The following is a 5,659-nucleotide window of genomic DNA, read 5'->3' as shown; positions in this document are numbered from 1 at the left end:
GTAAACTGCTTCTCGCCTCCACAAAAAAAATATTAAACTGACTCGCATTTAAGTAGTTATTTTGCACTAATATATTGAAGAAAAGTATATAATACGTGAAATAGTATTTATAAGTCACTACAGCTCAGGGTATAAGTAACAGGAAGAGAGATAATGCAACGATAGTCTTTGTTTTTACAAGAAGGGGATTTCTCAACAAGACGGTGGGTCGGTGATGATGACATTTGGCATCCCAGGATAAAAACAGAAGGTGTGGGAAGCTGAACCTATAAAGGGGAGTGAAGCACAGAGAACCCCCGAGTACCACGCCAGTCACCGCACAGTGAGTATCGTTGCTGCTCTAGTTTTTATTTTTTTCGTCCGTGGATATTTTACAGTTTTTCACCTCTAGTGCAAATGATAATGCTTAAAGTGTGTGGAGGAGGGAGTGTATGTGTGGAGGAGGGAGTGTGTGTGTGGAGGAGGGAGTGTGTGTGTGGAGGAGGGAGTGTGTGTGTGTGTGGAGGGGGGGGGGAGAGGGAGGAGTGAGGGTAACTGGGTTAATTTTTTTATTTTTTTATTGTTTTACTCGACGGCTTGTCACCTTCGTCAGTGTTGTTGTTTAAAGTGTGAGTGTTCCTTCAAGAGTAACGCCTTCAAGAGTAACGCCTTCAAAAGTAACGCCTTCAAGAGTAACGCCTTCAAGAGGAACAAAATCAACCCACGTTACCAGTGTGATTAGGTTGTTGATTCTCTCTGGCATTACACGTCGAAATTAGTACATATTTGTGGATTCGGATAAATAACTAACTAACCTAACCTAATTTGGAGTTTTGATCCGTAGAACAGAACCTCCTCTTACAAACACTGTCGGAAAAACTAAATGGAAAATAAACATTGGTTAAGATTCTCATACAATGATAATTCCACGTTTGCCAAGGCGTGAGAATGTACAGTACGTAACTAGATGGCAACGAAGAAAACGTAAAACAGCGTCGAAGAAAACGTAAAACAGCGTCGAAGAAAACGTAAAACAGTGTCTAAAACAAAAAAAAAACCTTAAGTGACGAAAAAACCTAAAACAGCCTCGAAAATAAACTTAAAACAGTGAAAAAAAAGTAAAACAGCAAGGAAAAAAATATCACAAAAATAACAGTGAGACTTTCTTACCTAAATACTCTTCACTTAAATTACACGACTCTATAAAGTATTCAATATTTTATCTCTCAACTGTGTTAAGTAATTACACCTAGTTAAGATATTCTCTCTCTCTCTCTCTCTATTTTTGATATTTTTCATGGTTTTTGGCAAAGATGAATATTATTTTTTTTAACATTCTATAGATTTTGAGTAACGAGGGATGCGTAGTTAGTTATCAGAGGAACCTACAATTGGATTAACTTCTAGGTCCTTTCTGTGGTGTGTTAGGAAGTGACTGGGAAAAGTAAGGTTAATGTGAATTTTTTTTTTTTACAAGAACAACACCACAAATTAGACACCTATATTGTGGTTATATTTTTGATGTTTATTAATGTATTTGTTTGTTCACTGTTGTTGGTAATGTTTTTGTTTTTCTCACTGTTGTTGGTAATGTTTTTGTTTTTCTCACTGTTGTTGGTAATGAGATAAAAGTGGTGTAGGCTACAGTGGATTTTTTCACACAACACAATACAACAGCACAACACAACACAATACAACAACACAATACAACAACACAACAGCACAACACAACACCAGCACACCACACCACAACACAACACTTCACAAGAGTCACCAGATTCACTTTTAAACTGGTCACATAGTTCCTACCCTTGAACCAGAGCTGACCATTGTAGACAACTCGCCGTAGTGAGGACAAGAATTCCTCCTCCAGGGTCGAATTTAACCCCCTTTCATATCGGAGAGAGAGAGAGAGAGAGAGAGAGAGAGAGAGAGAGTTCACTATAGCTGCCTGCGTTTATTGGTGTCTGGTATTAAAACGAACTTAAGAAGGTAGTGTTATTTTTCTTCGGTGTTTTCCAATGATCGGGGTTAGTTTCCTGTGTGTGTGTGTGTGTGTGTGTGTGTGTGTGTGTGTGTGTGTGTGTGGGTCTTAATATCATAATAGGAAAGTCTACCCTCATGATCTTACAGTGCTCTCTGGTCACTTAATGCTACTGACAAGGCTCCAATATTTGTTCATTTTCTTTTTCATAATAAACCACTTGATAATTCGATATAAGACACATCTAAGACATCGACGCAAGATGAAATATATCGTAGACTATTAATAAAAGCGAATATACAATAGAGTTAAGTAAGTCAAGATTATAAAAACACACACAGACGTCATCAGCCCAACAGATCATGAAAAAACACATTATATAAAAAAAAACAGCTCTTGGTTTTGTCAATATTCCCAAGTGACCTATAGCTTTAAATTGCCTCAGAAAATAACTAATAACATATAATTATTTTCTTTAGCACCAAAATGTCACTTGATATACTTGGTACAAAAACTGTAAAATGTTACTCTTCGGGTTTATTGATAAACAAGTGATGTCTGTTTATGGAAGGTTAGAAAATGTTGCAAAGGTCTCAGTCCAGCCCCCCCAAAAACTAGATGATCAGAATGAGGTAAAAATCAGTGTCGTAGCAGGAATATCAAGGTAGCCAGCCTCCTCCCGCCTCCTCCGACAAAAAAAGGAAAAAATTAAAACGTGAAGACAAACACATTTATCAGAAAAACTCTCTCTCTCTCTCTCTCTCTCTCTCTCTCTCTCTCTCTCCTAACCAAGCTCACATATTCCACAGATGACACCGACGGCTACAGTGCTGACGCTAGGCCTCTTCCTGCTGGCGGCCACCACGCTCACGGAGGCCAAACCAGCACCTGTCTTAGACGCCGTCGGTGACTTCGTTGAGAACGTCGGGGAGGGCGTGGGTAACTTCTTTGAGGGCGTCGGTGATTTCTTCTCAAGTAAAGTATCAAGTTTCCTTTGTTTGTTGTCTTTGGGGAGTTACAGGCGGGTTTAAGTGTTAATGGCGGCTGTAGGTGTACGAGGTCCCACACTAGGTCCAGTCCTAAGACGTACCAACCAAACCTATCTAGCAGGACTGATCCCCTTTAGAATAGGGAACCATTAGAAGGACCTATTAGGATTAGGTTCTATTAGTACTGGGGCCCATTAGGACTAGAGTTCTCACTTCTAATGGTTAGACTTTCGACCATTATAACTGGGCCTCATAGATAAGAGTTATGTTGGGTTCTATTTGAAATGGAATCTATCAATTAGGATTAGAGCCTATTTCTAATGGTGTGGTTGGGTTCTATTACGATTGGAATCTATCTGTACTGGATTAGGTTTGGTTAGTTGAGGTTAGGTTAGGTTAGGTTAGGATCTTTAAAGAAGTGAGGCCATTTAACAAGTAATCAGCTACAGTAACAGGATGAAGAACAAGGAAACTGTAACTCAATCCTTAACAGTTACAGTCAGTTGTTGTCCATGAGTTTTGTACCTGTAGCCGAGGTCTTTCTTTCTTCTCTGTTTCTTGTGAGTGAAGTTTACACCTGTTTATCACAACACCTTTATCATATGACATTTTACTTCTGACGTTCATCTTACCACCTTGAATGACCTTATGATTACCACAAGTGTTTTATAATGTGTATGGTTCCTTTATGGTTAGTGTGTGTGTGTGTGTGTGTGTGTGTGTGTGTGTGTGCGAACTGGGAACAACTTTTTTTTAAGGGTGTCGCAGTGAGTTGCTCCGACACTTAGCACCATTCCCGGGAGTTAGTGACATTGCTTGGAATTTCAACATTTTCTTAGGTTAGGTTAGGTTAGGTTAAGTTAAGTTATGATACCTCTAGGGTGGTTAATTTTTAGGTGAAATAAACTAAGGGATCAATCTTCAGATGGTCCATTATACATTATACGTCATAATCTTAATTAATTGTTTGTTTTCTCGTTTAACCTCAGAAATGACCTCCTTTCACCCTTTACAGGCGACCCTACTTGACACAGCTGACCACCTCTTCTCTGTAAATCCTTCTTGACCTCTTATCTCAATCCTGACCTCACATCTGAACCTCCTTTGACACACACACACAAACACACCTGACTGTTTGACCTCACATCTAACTGACCTCACCTACCAGCTAAACCCTCCTCTGACCTCCATGTTTTTCCCTCCAGATATCTTCAGTGGAGCCGGAAGCAGGAGCCGGACCACTCCAGTATCTCACGCCCCACCACTAATACTGCCTCCTATCGTAGGCCCCTTAGTACCTCACGCCGAAATGGACCCCTCACACAATGTTGTTGATGTTAGCAACTACAGGGTGGTCCTCGACTAGTGGACGGTGAAGGAGGAGGTGTTGGGGGGGGTACTGATTGAGGAGGAGGTGGAGGAGGAGGTGTTGTGGGGGTACTGATTGAGGAGGAGGTGAAGGAGGAGGTGTTGTGGGGGGTACTGATTGAGGAGGAGGTGAAGCAGGAGGTGCTGTGGGGGGTACTGATGAAGGAGGAGGTGTTGTGGGGGGTACTGATTGAGGAGGAGGTGAAGGTAGAGGTTGAAGCAATGAAAGGGTGTAAGAGATGCGTTAGAGGTACTGAAGGAAATTATTACTGAGAGAAATGAAGGAAGTGGAATAGGAACCAATGAAGGAAGCGATAGAAGAAGAGAAGACGAATGAAACAATGAAGAAGGTAATGTAGGAAAAAAGTGCACAACGTACTACCAACATGAAAGTACTTAATTGTTTACAAAAGGCTCACTATAGTTGTTAATAAAATATGCACAAGAGTCTTATAAATGTCTTATATTTTCCTGACATATAGTAAAGATTCAGGCAAAGTATTATTATTATTATTATTTAGAAGAATAACCTTATGTATACGATACCTTAAACTCTTATTTACCTAATTATCTTACTAAAAGGGAATAGGAATTAAGATATATTATTCAAATGGTTAAATCATCATACTCAAGGGGTTAAGTTATCATACTTAAAGAGGTTAATTCATTATGTTTAGGAAGATAAAGTGTTTCTACAGTAGAGAGAGAGAGATAGAGAGAGAGAGAGAAAAAGAGAGAGAGAGAGAGAGAGAGAGAGAGAGAGAGAGAGAGAGAGAGAGAGAGAGAGAGAGAGAGAGAGAGAGATAGAGAGAGAGAGAGATAAGAGAGAGAGAGAGAGAGAGTACAGTGAATATTTTACTACATGTATAATCCTCGACAATATCACTTCCATCAAGAACGATACAACCTTAATAACTTGTAACACACAGCATCGGCTCAATTAACCTCTGTTCCTTGCTGGGAAATACTTCAGAGTTGCAATTCCTCTGAACTATGGTGATTTACACACACACACACACACACACACACACACACACACACACTGCTGAACTTTTCGGCTTATATGCAACACAGATCAAAGCTTTGTAGTGAGCCGCTATCCAGAGAGTGTAGCCAGGCGAAGAGAGGTGAGCTGGTCCGGGTCTTTGTGTGAACGAGATTACAGAGTCGGTCGTACCGCGTCAAGATTAATTTCCCTGTCACTTTTACGGGATCTGACGACGGCATTTTTTTTTTTACCAGTGCGAGAGTTTCCATGTTAGATCAGGTTCTGTGTGAGTGCCAGACAGGCTACATACATATACTCTCCACGTAGAGACCGGTTAGTGTCATTCTGGCA

The 5,659-nt window shown here is 40.2% G+C and overlaps 1 long non-coding RNA gene across 2 annotated transcripts; it reads left to right on the top strand.

The window, feature by feature from the left end:
- Positions 1-222: 222 nt before the first annotated feature.
- On the top strand, positions 223-4,821 carry LOC121870188. Of its 2 annotated transcripts, none has more exons than XR_006089670.1 (4): positions 223-322; positions 2,773-2,938; positions 4,158-4,378; positions 4,492-4,821. It is a non-coding gene; the product is annotated as an uncharacterized LOC121870188 (long non-coding RNA). The 2 variants fall into 2 exon arrangements; XR_006089671.1 differs by lacking the exon at positions 4,492-4,821 and adding an exon at positions 4,420-4,452 and having other exon boundaries at positions 4,158-4,366.
- The last annotated feature ends 838 nt before the right edge of the window (positions 4,822-5,659 follow it).

The sequence above is a fragment of the Homarus americanus genome, unplaced genomic scaffold (genome assembly GCF_018991925.1).
Source record: "Homarus americanus isolate GMGI-L3 unplaced genomic scaffold, GMGI_Hamer_2.0 scaffold29924, whole genome shotgun sequence".
NCBI lineage: Eukaryota > Metazoa > Arthropoda > Malacostraca > Decapoda > Nephropidae > Homarus > Homarus americanus.
Note: the sequence above shows the minus strand (reverse complement) of the source record. Positions and strands in the feature narration are given on the sequence as shown.